This window comes from Sarcophilus harrisii, chromosome 1 (genome assembly GCF_902635505.1).
Source record: "Sarcophilus harrisii chromosome 1, mSarHar1.11, whole genome shotgun sequence".
Taxonomy (NCBI): Eukaryota; Metazoa; Chordata; class Mammalia; order Dasyuromorphia; family Dasyuridae; genus Sarcophilus; species Sarcophilus harrisii.
This window is the reverse complement of record NC_045426.1, coordinates 601,398,880-601,414,871: the sequence shown is the minus strand read 5'-3', so window position 1 is coordinate 601,414,871 and position 15,992 is coordinate 601,398,880. Positions and strand designations below refer to the sequence as shown.

At 35.5% G+C, this 15,992-nt stretch overlaps 1 pseudogene; it reads right to left on the bottom strand.

Annotated features, from left to right (window-relative positions):
• Positions 1–9,997, bottom strand: part of LOC116420697 — a 79,874-nt pseudogene extending 69,877 nt beyond the window's left edge.
• Between the last annotated feature and the right edge of the window lie 5,995 nt (positions 9,998–15,992).

Genomic DNA, 15,992 nt, shown 5'->3' with positions numbered 1-15,992 from the left:
TGTGAAGGAAATCAAAAATGCAGGTGGGCATAAATATAGGGAATGTGAATTCAATGTAATGGTTTTTAGTCATCTCCCAGAGTTCTTTCTCTGAGCGTAGCTCGTTCAGTTCATTACTGCTCATTGGAAATGATTTGGTTGATCTCATTGCTGAGGATGGCCAGGTCCATCAGAACTGGTCATCATATAGTATTGTTGTTGAAGTATATAATGATCTCCTGGTCCTGTTCATTTCACTCAGCATCAGTTCATGTAAGTCTCTCCAGGCCTTTCTGAAATCATCCTGTTGGTCATTTCTTACAGAAAAATAATATTCCATAATATTCATATACCACAATTTATTCAGCCATTCTCCAACTGATGAGCATCCACTCAGTTTCCAGTTTCTAGCCACTACAAAGAGGGCTGCCACAAACATTTATGCACATACAGGTCCCTTTCCCTTCTTTATGATCTCTTTGGGATATAAGCCTAGTAGTAACATGCTGGATCAAAGGGATATGCACAGTTTGATAACTTTTTGACATAGTTCCAATACTCTCTCCAGAATGGCTGGATTCGTTCACAACTCCACCAACAATGCATCAATGTCCCAGTTTTCCCACATCCCCTCCAACAATCATCATTATTTTTTCCTGTCATCTTAGCCAATCTGACAGGTGTGTAGTGGAATCTTAGAGTTGTCTTAATTTGCATTTCTCTGATTAATAATGACTTGGAGCATCTTTTCATATGACTAGAAATAGTTTCAATTTCTTCATCTGAGAATTGTCTATTCATATCCTTTGACCGTTTTTCAATTGGAGAATGGCTTGATTTTTTATAAATTAGAGTTAATTCTCTATATATTTTGGAAATGAGGCCTTTATCAGAACCTTTGACTGTAAAATATTTCCCCAGTTTATTCCTTCCCTTCTAATCTTGTCTGAATTAGTTTTGTTTGTACAAAAACTTTTCAGTTTGGTATAGTTGAAATTTTTTATTTTGTGATCAGTAATGATCTTTAGTTCTTCTTGGCTCATAAATTCCTTCCCCTTCCACAGGTCTGAGAGGTAAATTATCCCGTGTTCCTCTAATTTATTAATAATTTCATTCTTTATGCCTAGGTCATGAACCCATTTTGACCTTATCTTGGTGTATGGTGTTAAGTGTGGATCAATGCCTAGTTTCTGCCATATTAGTTTCCAATTTTCCCAGCAATTTTTGTCAAACAGTAAGTTCATATCCCAAAAGCTGGGGTCTTTGGGTTGTCAAAATAGGTTGCTATAGTTGTTGACTGTTTTATCCCTTGAACCTAAGCTATTCCACTGATCAACTAATCTATTCCTTAACCAATACCAAATGGTTTTGGTAACTGCTGCTCTATAATATAATTTTAGATCTGGTACAGCTAAGCCACCTTCATTTGATTTTTTTTTTCATTAATTCCCTTGAAATTCTTGACCTTTTGTTTTTCCACATGAATTTTGTTGTTATTTTTTCTAGGTCATTAAAATAGTTTTTTGGGAGTCTGATTGGTATAGTGCTAAATAAATAGATTAGTTTAGGTACTATTGTCATCTTTATTATATTTGCTCGCCCTATCCAAGAGCATTTAATATTTTTCCAATTGGTTAGATCAGACTTGATTTGTGTGAAAAGTAGTCTGTATTTTTGCTCATAAAGTTTCTGATTTTCCCTTGGCAGATAGATTCCTAAATATTTTATATTATCAGTAGTTAGTTTAAATGGAATTTCTCTTTGTAACTCTGACTGTTGGATTTTGTTAGTGATATATAAGAATGCTAATGACTTATGTGGGTTTATTTTATAAACAGCAACTTTGCTAAAGTTGTGGATTATTTCTAATAACTTTTTAGTAGAATCTCTGGGGTTCTCTAAGTATACCATCATGTCGTAGGCAAAGAGTGATAATTTGGTTTCCTCATTGCCTATTCTTATTCCTTTAATCTCTTTCTCAGCTCTCACTGCCAAAGCTAGTGTTTCTAATACAATATTAAATAGTAACGGTGATAGTGGGCAACCTTGTTTCACTCCAGATCTTATTGGGAATGGTTGCAGTTTGTTTCCATTACATATGATGCTTACTGATGGTTTTAAATAGATGCTGCTGATTGTTTTAAGGAAAAGTCCATTTATTCCTACACTCTCAAGTGTTTTTAATAGGAATGGATGTTGGATTTTGTCAAATGCTTTTTCTGCATCTATTGAGATGATCATATGGTTTTTGTTAATTTGGTTGTTAATATGGCCAATTATATTGATAGTTTTCCTAATATTGAACTAGCCCTGCATTCCTGGTATAAATCCTACTTGATCATAGTATATTATCCTGGGGATGATTTTCTGTAGTCTTTTTGCTAATATCTTATTTAAGATTTTAGCATCAATATTCATTAGGGAGATTGGTCTATAATTTTCTTTCTCTGTTTTCAACCTACCTGGTTTAGATATCAGTACCATGTCTGTGTCATAGAAGGAATTTGATAGGACTCCTTCATTCCCTATTTTATCAAATAATTTATATAGCATTGGGTCCAATTGTTCTTTAAATGTTTGATAGAATTCACATGTAAATCCATCTGGTCCTGGGAATTTTTTCTTAGGGAGTTGTTTAATTGCCTGTTCTATTTCTTTTTCTGAAATGGGACTATTGAAGCAATTTACTTCCTCCTCTGTTAGTCTGGGAAGTCTATATTTTTGGAGGTAATCATCCATTTCACTTAGGTTATCAAATTTATTGGCATAAAGTTGAGCAAAATGACTCATTATTTCTCTAATTTCTTCTTCATTGGTGGAAAGTTCTCCCTTTTCATTTTTAAGACTACTAATTTCATTTTCTTCCCTCCTTTTTCTAATCAGATTTACCAAAGGCTTATCTATTTTATTGGCTTTTTCATAGAACCAACTCTTAGTTTTATTAATTAGTTCAATAGTTTTTTTTACTTTCAATATTTTAAATTTCTCCTTTTAATTTTAGAACTTCAAATTTAGTATTTGATAGGGGGTTTTTAAATTGGTCTTTTTAAAATTTTTTTTAGTTGCAAGCCCAATTCATTAATCTTTTCTTTCTCTGTTTTATTCAAGTAAACCTCTAAGGATATAAAATTTCCTCTTATTACTGCTTTGACTGCATCCCACAAATTTTGGTATGACGTCTCATCATTGTCATTATCTTCAGTGAAATTATTAATTGTATCTATAATTTGCTGCTTCACCCAATCATTCTTCAAGATGAGATTGTTTAGTTTCCAATTACTTTTTGGTCTATTTACCCTTAACTTTTTGTTGAATGTAGTTTTTATTGCATCATGATCTGAAAAAAAAGCATTTACTATTTCTGCTTTCTTGCATTTAATTTTGAGGTCTTTATGTCCTAATATATGGTCAATTTTTGAATAGGTTCCATGAACTGCTGAGAAGAAAGTATATTCTTTCTATCTCCATTAAATTTTCTCCAGAGATCTAACATACCTAATTTTTCTAATATACTATTTACTTCTTTAATTTCTTTCTTATTTGTTTTGTGGTTTGATTTGTCTAATTCTGAGAGTGCAAGGTTGAGATCTCCCACTATTACAGTTTTGTTGTCTATTTCTTCTTGCAACTCTCTTAACTTCTCCTTTAGGAAGTTGGATGCCATACCACTTAGTGCATATATGTTTAATATTGATATTGCTTCGTTGTTTATGCTACCCTTTAGCAGAATGTAGTTTCCTTCCTTATCTCTTTTAATTAGATCAATTTTTGCTTTTGCTTGATGTGAGATAAGGATGGCTACCCCTGCTTTTTTGATTTAATGAAGCATAATAGATTTTGCTCCAGCCTTTTACTTTTACTCTATATGTATCTCCCTGCTTTAAATGTGTTTCTTGTAAACAACATATTGTAGGGTTTTGACTTTTGATCCAATGTGCTATCTGCCTCCTCTTTATGGGGGAGTTCATCCCATTCATATTTACAGTTAGAATTACTAATTCTGTATTTCCTGCCATCCTAATAACCCCAGATTATGCTTTACTTTTTCTTGCCTCCCCAACCTTCTTTCCCCTTTTGAACTTATGTACCCCACTTGTATCATGATGCTTACCCTCTTTATAATCCTTCCCTCCCCCCTTTGAATCTTTTTCCCTTCCTTCCCTTATTACTCTTTTTATTTTCCCTTTTCCTCTCCCCCTTTTTTAATGAGGCGAGAGAGAATTTTCTCTCAAACAAATGTCAATTATTTTTCTTTTGAGACAACTCTGATGAGAGTAAGATTCACATAATGTTCCTCCTCCTCTCTAAATTCCCTCAGATATGATAAGTTTCCTTTGCCTCTTTGTGGGATGTGGTTTCCCTCTTTTTATCCCTCCTTCCCACCTTATTCTGCCATCATCCCTTTTCCATATCTACTTCCCTTTTTATGTTATATCAGTAAAATGAAATTATACATGTATTCTTTTTGTATATCCACAACAGAAATACAATTCTCAAGAGTTCTTTTACCTTTTCTGCATCTCTTAAGTCCTATGGTTGGAGATCAAATTTTTTTGTTTAGTTCTGGTTTTTTCCTTAGAAACAAATGGAATTCATTTGTTTCATTAAATGTCCATCTTCTTCCCTGGAAGAAAATGCTCAGCTTAGCTGGGTAGTTTATTCTTGGCTGCATTCAAGTTCTTTGCCTTTCGGAATATCAGATTCCAGGCCCTTCAATCCTTTAATGGAGGCAGCCGATCTTGGGTGATCCTTATTGTGGCACCTCGGTATTTAAATTGTATTTTTTTTTTTTTTTGGCTGCTTGTAAAATTTTTTCCTTAATCTGATAGTTCTGAAATTTGGCCACAATATTCTTTGGGGTTTTGTTTTAGGCTCTCTTTCAGAAGGTGCTCAATGAATTCTTTCAATGCCTATTTTACCTTCTGATTCTATTATATCTGGGCAGTTCTCTTTGATGATTTCTTGTAAAATAGTATCTAGGCTCTTTTTTTCATCATAATTTTCGGAAAGTCCAATAATCCTCAGATTATCTCTCCTAGATCTGTTTTCCAAGTCTGTCGTTTTTGCAAGTAGATAATTATGGTTTTCCAGTTGTCATTTTTTGGTTTGCTTGACTGATTCTGCTGTCTCAATGAATCATGGTTTCTATTTGTTCAGTTCTAATTTTAAAGAATTATTTTCTTCATTAGCTTTTTAATTTCTTTCTGTATATGTCCAATTGAGTTTTAAATGAATTGTTTTGATCTATGAATTTTTTTCCATTTCACTAATTTTTTTAGTGAATTATTTTCTTTCAATTCACAGATCCTGCTTTCTTGCAAGTTCTTTGTCTTTTCAATTCACAAATCCTACTTTCTAGTGAATTCTTCATTTTTTCCAATTCACAATTCTTACTTTCCTGAGATTTTTTACTTTTTCCAATTCGTATTTCAGGAAGTTGTTGCTCTCCTGTAAGGCTTCTCTTTCCTTTCCCCATTTATCTTCTCTCTTTTGAGAATTTTAATGGTCTCTTCTATGAGAGCATCATGTAAAAGAGGACAGTCTGCTGCATGTTTGCTATTAGTCTCTTCAGGTTTGCTGACCTGCTCTTTTCTGCATAGAAGCTGTCCATCATTCTTTTCATCTTTTTATTCATGTTTTAAAGCCTTTAGGGTATGCCTCCTAGGCAAGGGGGTTACCAGCTTCCTCTGCAGAACAGGAGAGATGTAAACTGGTTTCCGGCTCCAAGGTATGAGAGTGCTCTGAGTGAGAGTTTTCCCTTCCCCCAACAGGAGGTAGATTTAGCACTGGCCAAGCTATCAATTGAAGTGCCCAGTAGGGCTGTGTGGGTTAGCGATTGCCCTAGGCTAGAGACTAAAGGGTGAAAGTGTCACTGCCCCAGGCCAGAGCCTCTTGTGGGGCTGTGGGTATTAGCAGCTGACCCGCAGACCGCTGATTCTATCAAAAGTCTGCCCGGAACTCTGCCCCAACGTCTCTGCCCAATGCAAATCGGCCCTGGGAAAGCTCTATGGCCCCAAGCCGAGCCCCCCACTGCGCAGATTAGAGGCTAACCTGGGCTGTGCCCTCCTGCCATGCAGGTTCGCAACTGCCCCAATGAAAACCCCGTACTGAGGGCTGGGGCTGCAAGCTTGTGCTGACATCTGTGCTTTCACTTTCGGTTTGAGGCTTTCCTCAGAACCTAATTTCTCTCCCAGTCTACACTGATCTCCCCCCTAGCCCTGGAACAAACCTTTTTTTTTTTTGGCAAGACTGTAGATTTTCTTTGGCTGGTGAGTTGTTATACTTTTTATCTTTATGAATTTTAGCAATCAAGACTATTTTTGAGACTCGATATAATATTGATAAAGAGGGTAAGAGAAGAGCTTAGAAAGTCGCGTGTGCCTTCTCTGCCATCTTGGCTCCGCCCTCAACAAATATTTAAATGCCTGATATGTGCCTTTTGCTCTGTTCTGTATACTGTGAGTCTAAACACAATGAATGAAACAATCTCCATTTGCAAGGATCTTACATTCTAATGGAGATGATAAAGATGCAATTACACACATATGGATATGGGGAGCCAAGATGGCGGAGAAGACACACGCGTCTTTCTAAGCTCTTCTCTTACCCTCTTTATCAATAATATATCAAGCCTCAAAAATAGTCTTGACTTCTTATTCGTAAAGATAAAATAGAACAACTCACCAGCAGAAAAATCTGCAGTCTCGTAAAGTTGGTTCCGGGGCCAGGGGAGATCGGCAGACTGGGAGGAAATAGTTCGAGGAAGTCTCAAACCGAGGGTGAAGCATGATCTCACTTAGCGCTGAGCCAACCGCATGAAGGGGCTTTCCTGGGGCAGTTATGATCCCTACTGACAGGGAAGGGCGCTTCGGTTAGCTCCAATCTGCGAGAAGAGCTTCGACTTAGGACCATGAAACTTTCAGGGCCGATTGCATCAGAGACTCTGGGCAGTTGTGGCTGTCTGCATTCTGCGTCAGCTGCTAATACTCACAGTCCCACAAGAGGCTCCGGCGTGGGCGGTGCACTTTCACCACTTAGTCTCTAGCCGAGGGCAATGGTAATCCACTCAGCCCTACTAAGCGGTTTGATAGCTCGCAGTGCTGAATCCACTCCTGTTGGAGAGGAAAACTCTCACAGAGCACTCCAGTACCTTGGGCGAATGTTACATCTCTCCTGTTCTGCAAAGGAAGCTGTACTGCCAGAGACCCTAAAGGCTTTATGAATAAAAGATGAAAAAGACAATCGCATTCTTGAGAAAAACAGAATCAGCAACTGAAAGAGACCTCAAACACAAAAATGCATCAGACTGTCCTCCTTCTGAATGCTCTCATAGAAGAAGACCATTAAAAGTCTCAAAGAGAGTTGAAAGATAAATGGGGAAAGAAAGAAAGACAAAGCAACAACTCCTGAATCGAATAAAAAAAAGAATTCACTACAAAGTAGGATTTGGATTTGGAAAAAGACAAAGAACTCATGAAGAAAGTAGAGATCCATGAGATGGAAAGAGACAAAGAACACGCAAGAAAGTAGGATCTGTGAATTGGAAAGAAAATAATTCACTAAAAAAATTAGTGAAATGGAAAAATTCCACAGACCAAAACAATACATTCAAAAACTCAATTGGACATATACAGAAAGAAGTAAAAAAGCTATTGAGAAAATAATTCTTTAAAATTAGAACTGAACAAATTGAAACTAATGATTCATTGAGACAGCAAAATCATCAAGCAAAAAAAAAATGACAAACTGGAAAAAACCACAATTATCTACTTAAAGCATGAACTTGGAAAATAGATCTGGGAGATAATCTGAGATTATTGACTTTCTGAAAACTATGATGAAAAAAGCCTGAGCTATTTTACAAAAATCATCAAAGAACTGCTAGATGTACAAGATCAGAAGGCAAAATAGGCATTGAAAGAATTCATCAACACCTCTGAAAGAAACCCTAAAATAAAACCCAAGAATATTGTGGCAAATTTCAGAACTATAAGATTAAGGAAAAATTTACAAGCAGCCAAAAAAAACCATTTAAATACCGAGGTGCCAAATAGAGATCACCAAGATCTGGCTGCCTCTACATTAAAGAAAGAAGGCCTGAGATATGATATTCCAAGGCACAAACTTGAGATGCAGCCAGAAATCAAACTCCAGCTAACTGAGCATTCTTCCAGGAGAAATGGACATTTAATGAAACAATAATTCCATTTTTCTGAAGAAAACCAGAACTAACAGAAAATGATCTCCAAGAATAGAACTCAAGAATGCAGAAAGTAAAAATAACTCTTGAGAATGATTTTCTTGGATATACAAAAAAGATACATGTAAATATTGCATAACATAAAAAAGTAGAAGGAAAAGGATGCAGCAAGAGTGGAAGGAGGATAAAGAGGAACCACATCCCACAAAGAACTAAGAAAACATACTAGATTAGAAGGGAGACATTGTGAATTGCACTCATCAGAGTTGCTCAAGAAAAAAATGACATGTTTAGAGAAAATTCTCTACTGCATTTAAAAGCGGGAGAGAAAGGAAAAAAAATATAAGGAAGGAAGGAGAAAAACTCAAAGGGAGAGATTATAAAGAGGATAATACTGCCTACAAAATCATAAAGAAAAGTGAGCACCAGAAAACAAAACAAACTACTATAGATGGCAGCAACATTAGCAATAGCTGCAAGATGAAAACTCAAAAAGCAGAGCAAGAACAAACAATGCAAAAGCACAGAACCCCAACAAATTTGTACAGAAACACTTAAAAGGCTAGAACACAACACTCACGTCACAGTCAAAAAGCACTCACCACAGGCAGAAAAGCAACATCACTAAAAGCCCCACTGCACATGCAAAGCCCATGCCACGCAGCTGCAGCACTCAACAAGAGAGTTAAGCTTGCAAGAAAAGCAACAAAACTGCAGAGAGATCCAGCTTGCACTTCAGCAAACACTGCTAAACCCACAAAACAAAAAAAGAAGAAAAAGCCCAAACAAGAGAGCAAAAGAAAACAGCCAGCATGCAGTACTTGAGAAAGTAGAGGCAAAAGAACCAGCAGCTTTGCTTCCAGCATCAGAAACCCAGCAAGGCAAAAACCTCAAAAAGCCGCACACTCAAGCTAGCATCTTTGCCAGAGCTGGCAAGCTGCAGCAACACGCTCAGCAAAAAGTTAAGCAAACGCCACTGCAAATGCCACTCATGATGCCAGGCAAAGCAGAGAGCAAAACGCGTAACCCAGCTGCCAAGAACAGACAGAGCAAAACATCACCAATTGCAATGGCAGCTCACGCTCCAGCAAATAACTCTAAAACCAGAAAAAAATGCATGGCAAACTAAAAACCAATAAAACATCAGCCTACGTGCATCAATAAAAAACTCAAACACAGCCATCTAAGCAAGGACTTCTTAAAAAACCAGCACAATAACACACTTGCCTCAGTAACCATAGAAAAAGTAAGTGACTTCCTGTAAAACACTTCCACAGCAAAATGAGGCATAGCGCCATTAACAAGCTTCTACCTAAGAAAAGCAACTTACCCCAGGCACTGAAAAACAAGAAAACATGCAATACACATTTCAAAAAGAAAAACATAACACACTTGCACTCCAGAAAAAACCCAGACAATGATGTCACGAATTTTCAGCATTCAAGAACATGCCAAATACAACCACTGCACCAAGCCACAAGAACCAAATATCTCCAACTTCTGCACAGCAACGGCAAACTGCCACCACCCGCGTAGGTGGCACATGAAAGTGCAAACCCACTTCCTAGCAACACAGCACAGCTACAACCCAGCAAAACATCCAAAACTTAACTTGCAAAAACACACAGCAATGGTAACAATTACGCAGAAAACAACAATAACCATGCAAAAACATCCAATGCCCGCAAGACATTGTAACATCACAAGGTGAAACCGCTCACCAGCTCGCCAGCCAATTTGAACCCAAACGCCAAAGAGCAAAAACTATTCTCAAAAACCACTCACGATTGCACAGCAACGCACGCCATACTCAGCCATACTCTGCAGCAAAAAACAACCGCACCACATGGCAAAATCAGCGAAAGAAATAACCCATCAAAATTATAACCTGCCACGAAGCTTGTATAGCCAAAACAGCACAAAACATACAACACAAGCAAAAACAAATAAAAGCAGAAACCACGCAAGAAATGTAATACACGAACAATCTAGGAACCAAAACCCCAGGAAACTTGCTACAGCAAAATACAACCATCCACAACAAGACCATCTACGGCTATAAAAAAACAATCACCAGCACATTGCCACAAACAAGAAATACAGCAATCCAGTGAAAACCGCTTGAAAATCCAATACTTATGCAAAAATGAAACTATCAAAACAACCCACGATCCAAAACAACAAACTCAAAAGGCATACCAATGACTGAACAAATCAACCATATTATACATGAAACTGAATGCACAGTGATAGGTCATAATCCAACAAAAAAACATTTTAAACCGTAATGAAACAACCTCCAAAAATCATAAAATGACAAAACTATTATCCAACAGTATCACCAATAATCATCAAAATTAAAAAAAAAGCCAATGACAGATATTGCTTCAACTTTTGTATCCAAAAACTAACTGATAACTGCAATATCCATCATTGGTAGCCATAAAAACATGAGGCATCAGAAAAGCAATATTAAGTTCATAAATACCAACAATATTTCGAACCTAATGCGTAAACAACAAAAAATAACGGAACCAAGAACACTTATTATTGCAAAAAACAGTACATAGATAAGCACATAGTCACTCAGATCAGACCATCAAACAAAAGATCAATAAACATTTCTAACACTGAAGACAAAAAATGCAAAAACTAAACATTTACACTCATCAGAACACCAAAGAATTCTGAATGCAAAAACAAATACATCTCAAGCAAAATCCAGTAAAAACAAATACAACAAAAATACCACAAAGAAAAAAACGCTTAACAAAATCACAAAACTGAGAAAACACTCATTTCAAAACCATACACTAACAAAAACCCATTGTAAAAAAAAGCAAACAGATACCATAATCCGAAAAGTCATGCTAAAAAAATACTCCCATTTTCAAAAAACCAAAAACAAAATACCACCAACCGCATTTTAACAGAAAAAAACAATGACAAAATATAGAAAACTTAGAAACATTGATTTGCTAGCTACTCCCCATAATTTAAACATCCAAAAATATTGCTAACTATACCCTATTAACTATCTACAAAATTATATCCCAAAAATATAAAAAAACCAGCTTACACAAATATTTATGGCAACCCCGCACATGAGACAAAACCGCTAGAATACCATCATTTAATGCAAACATTACGAATGATACTTTGCACAAACACCAGAAAAATCTGAAAACAAACATAGAAGTGCAAACGACCGAAATCTACCTCACAACATACAATATCACCTCACAATGAATCACCTGCAACAAATCAACCATCGCTTTAACAAGCAAAACAACTAACACTGAAAAAAAACAAGAAATACCTAACTAGAGCCCCATCTGTATACACACCATCTGGTTCCCTCAATAAAACAAAAACCGTCAAGTCTTTATAGCAAAAATAATATTTATAATATTGCTGCTGCATACTAACCCCAAAAGTATAACAATAAATAAAATATGAAACAAAAGTTTTACAATGCAAAAATTAATAGACCACAATAAAGAAATTAAACAGAGCCACAATAAAATGCTTAAATACTTTGAATTTATAATTATCATTAATAGATGCATACATGGAAAAAAGCTAAATGAAACCATAATTATAAATTCAAAACACTAGAAAAAAAAATGAAAATCTCCTAGAAAGATAACCTGATTGCATCTTTAAGAAAAAGATGGATTCTGTGAAGCAGATAGAAGAAATAAGTGCAATCTAGGCAAGATGAGGACAAGAGAAAATCAAAAGATAAATGAAGTTTATTAGAAAAAAATAAGAGGACTTAATAAAAGATGTCTAGATCATATTGATAGTAGGGAACTCACAATTTCAGATGGGATGCAAAAGAATAACCACAATTGTAATTGCTTTAAAAGATAAAAAAATTATATTTAATCAAAGATGCCTTGGTAATTTAAGAGATTCATTTGGTAGGAGAATGGCATGTTCTGAGCTTTGTTTAAAGAAAGTCTCTTTAGGAAAGGGACCTGCATGTGCAAGAATGTTTGTGTCAGGTCTTTTTGTAGTGGACAGAAACAGGAAACTGAGTGGATGCCCATCAACTGGAGAATGGCTGAATAAATTGTGGTATATGAATATTATGGAATATTATTGTTCGGTAAAAAAAGACCAGCAGGATGATTTCAGAAAGGTCTGGAGAGACTTACATGAACTGACACTGAGTGAAATGAGCAGGACCAGGAGATCATTATATACTTCAACAACAATACTATATTATGATCAATTTTGATGGACATGGACATCTCCAGCAATGAGATGAACCAAATCATTTCCAATAGAGCAGTAATGAACTGAACCAGCTACACCCAGAGAAAGAACTCTGGGAGATGACTATGAATCATTACATAGAATTCCCAATCCCTCTATTTTTATCCACCTGCACTTTTTATTTCCTTCACAGGCTAATAGTACACTATTTCAAAGTCCAATTCTTTTTGTACAGCAAAATAACTGTTTGGACACGTATACTTATATTGTACTAAATTTATACTTTAACATATTTAACATGTATTGGTAAACTTGCCATCTGGGGAGGGGATGAGGGGAAGGAGGGGAAAAATTGGAGCAAAAGGTTTGGCAATTGTTAATGCTGTAAAATTATCCATGCATATAACTTCTGAATAAAAAGCTATAATAATAATAATAATAATAATAATAATAATAATAAAAAGAAAGTCCCTTTAATAGTGCTATCTATGGAAGATGTGATGAAGTAGGAAGAAAATTGAGGCAGGAAAACTAATTAGGAAGCTCTTGCAATAATCTAAGTGAGGGCTGATGAAGTCTTTAGCTAATTTAATTAATTAATGTTTAAATAAAATCTATTTGGGTAGAAAGAAGAAATTGGATGTGAGAGATGATGTATGCTTGATAATAGATTGTATGTGTGGGGCAAAGTTGAATAAGAAGGTGACAATAATGCCAAAGTTTCAAACACAAAATAATAGTGCATCTTCAACCCAAATAAAGAAATTTAGAAGACAGTAGAGTTTAGGGAAAATATAACAAATTCTGTTTTTGAATATTTTGAGTTTGAGACTTTTCTGGGACATCCAGTTTGAAATTCCAAGAGGCAGTTAGCAATGGAGTGGAAGCTCAGGGAAGAGACTGAAATTGGATTTATAAATCTCCCATATAGACATATAGATACTTCCAGGTCTGTCAGTACCTACTTGTATAACCTTGGGGCAGGCTGCCCTGGGCCACAACTACAAAAGATGGACCCTGAATTACATGAATTCTTAGACATTTTTATACTCTCTAAGTTTTAGATTCTCAGATTCACAGAGATGTCAAAAACACATAAGAATACAAAAGAGTTGTTAATATATAATTACATTTTCCTTCTCTAACAGTGGAGACTGACTTTGGTAAATGAGTTACACATTTCTTCAGACCTAGACTATTTTAATATTATATTTCTGTTTCCTTTCTTCTTTCCCTGCTCACTTTCCCTCCTTCACTTTATGCTCCTGTGGCTGCTAAGGACTGAAACTCAATCTCAATGTAAAGTTTGCCCTTTAATCAAAGAATTGCTTTTCCTCAAAGTTCAGTTTTTCCCTTTCAAAATCAGAAAGGATTGGAGTCCTTTTTGCCTTTTAAGATAGCAACTGAGTATGCTGAAAAAGACATTCTTAAACACATATACACATGCACACACACACATTTACATTTTAAAAAATTCTAAGATACTATTTTCAAAAGCTAAAACTGCCAAAGCCCCAGGCCAATTCAGACATAGTGTGTAGGCCAGTCAGGCTGGCCAACGGGTATTCCTGTGGATGTTAAAAAAGAAATCACCTCAAGCCATGGTAGCTCTTAGAAGGGGTCCTGCCCTTCAAAATGTAAAGTCTTTGAAGGGAAATTTCCCTCAAGCAATGTGAAGTCTTTGTGGTGATGGAAAACATACATTTATAATTACAGAAGAACTTAGTGTACATCAGAAATGGGAAAAAAAAAAAAAAACTTAAGGCTTTCATTTGAAAGAAAGTCCTGATATGTGTTTATTTATATATATATGTACATATAGAGATATCTGTGTAGGCATATGATTACATGGATACATATGTGTATGTATATGTATAACAACATACATGTGTATTATATATCTACACAAATATTTCTGTGTGTACACCACATTAAATACATACATGTGTACATATGTATGTGTATGTGTCTATCCCTCTTTCACCTAGAATCTTTGAAATTTCACCTGCATCTTAGAAATTAAGCCTGTTCTGTCTGAAGTGGTAGGGAAGTAATACAAATCCATATTTTCTTTTTTCATGTCTCTCATCTCTTCCCAGCCTGTCCACAGTTAATATTTCCTACAACTATAGTGATGTTCTAGATCAGGTGTTTTTAACTGAGCTCCTTTGGCAGGCTGATGGAATAAGACAACTTCTCAGTGTAATGTTTTCAAACAAATAAAATAAGATTTCTATTATTACAAAGGGAAATCAATTATGTTGAAATTTACTCCATGGGATACTTATTTAAAAAGAATCAAGTTCATGAACCACAGGTTAAAAGTCCCAGTTCCATTAAGCAATGGAATCTACAAAGTCTGCTATTTGAATTACCTGAGATTACCCAGAAAGCATATGTGAATAATCAAGCCATCAAAAATCAAAGTATAAACTGTGGAAGAAATAGTTACTTTCATGCTTTTTACCTGATAGGTGTCTCACAAGAGAACTTAAAAATTCTCACTTATAGTAGAGGGAAAGGGAAGGAAAAAAAAAGGAAGAGAAAAGAAGGCAAGATAAGGCCAGGCAAGGGAAAGGCTTCCATATTCTCTAGACTCTTATTCCCCTATACCCAGCATTAGAATTATACTCTTTATTTGAGGCAAATAGACAAGCTATATAAGGATTCTGATATGACAGCCAGCCCTCTAGTGCATAATTTTAAATCTGATGGCTCAGTGTGGCAGGGAGGTAAGCCTAAGGAATCGAAAGATATGGCAGCAGAACACAAGTTTTGCCAATTCTGACTGAGCTGGGTTTGATGACTGTTGTCTTGTCTAACCCCATGGGGAATAACTAAGTGTGATATGGTTTGCTGACATGAATAAATGATTCAGATTCCTAGTTGAAAGTTGACATCTAATTTCTGTTGGTCTTTAGATGTGTCAGATTAGCTGAGCAAATCCTGGAAATCCATAGAAGACTTGTGGAATCTTAATAACAAGATAAAACCATTTCTAGTTTATAGAAAATAAATAAAAAAACAACCCCCCAAACTTCAAGGATACAGATCAATGAAAGGACAAGAAGGAATGCTATTTCTCTTTTAAAATATCTATTGAAATACCAAATGTATTATTTTAGTCACTTTATCTCTCTGAAATGATAATGAGCTAAGTACAGAGTTGAGTAGGAAGAAGAGATCATATTGAATGAAATTGGAAAACTATTCAGTTCTTATGATAATCCCAAACTGTTCACTATTAAACAAACCCATTTCTTTAAGCCAATATTTTTGGTTTTGCTATATAGAAACCAAACATAGAATGCCCACGAAACTGGAAAAGCAAAACTTCAGGTAAACCAAAGGAAAATAGAAATATTCATGGTGGACATAATTAGACTTCAGTATGGGAGCAATGATGATTTGTACATCAGGAATGTTGCAAAAGTATTTTGAGTTTATATAGGACCATCTTAGAAAGTGTGCTGGTCACGTAGCAAGATAAACAAACATCATATGAATAGTCCATATGTAACATATTTGGTGCCAATGAAATATTAAAAAGAGATGAAAGCCCTTAGAAAAATGGAAGATCATTTCTGGA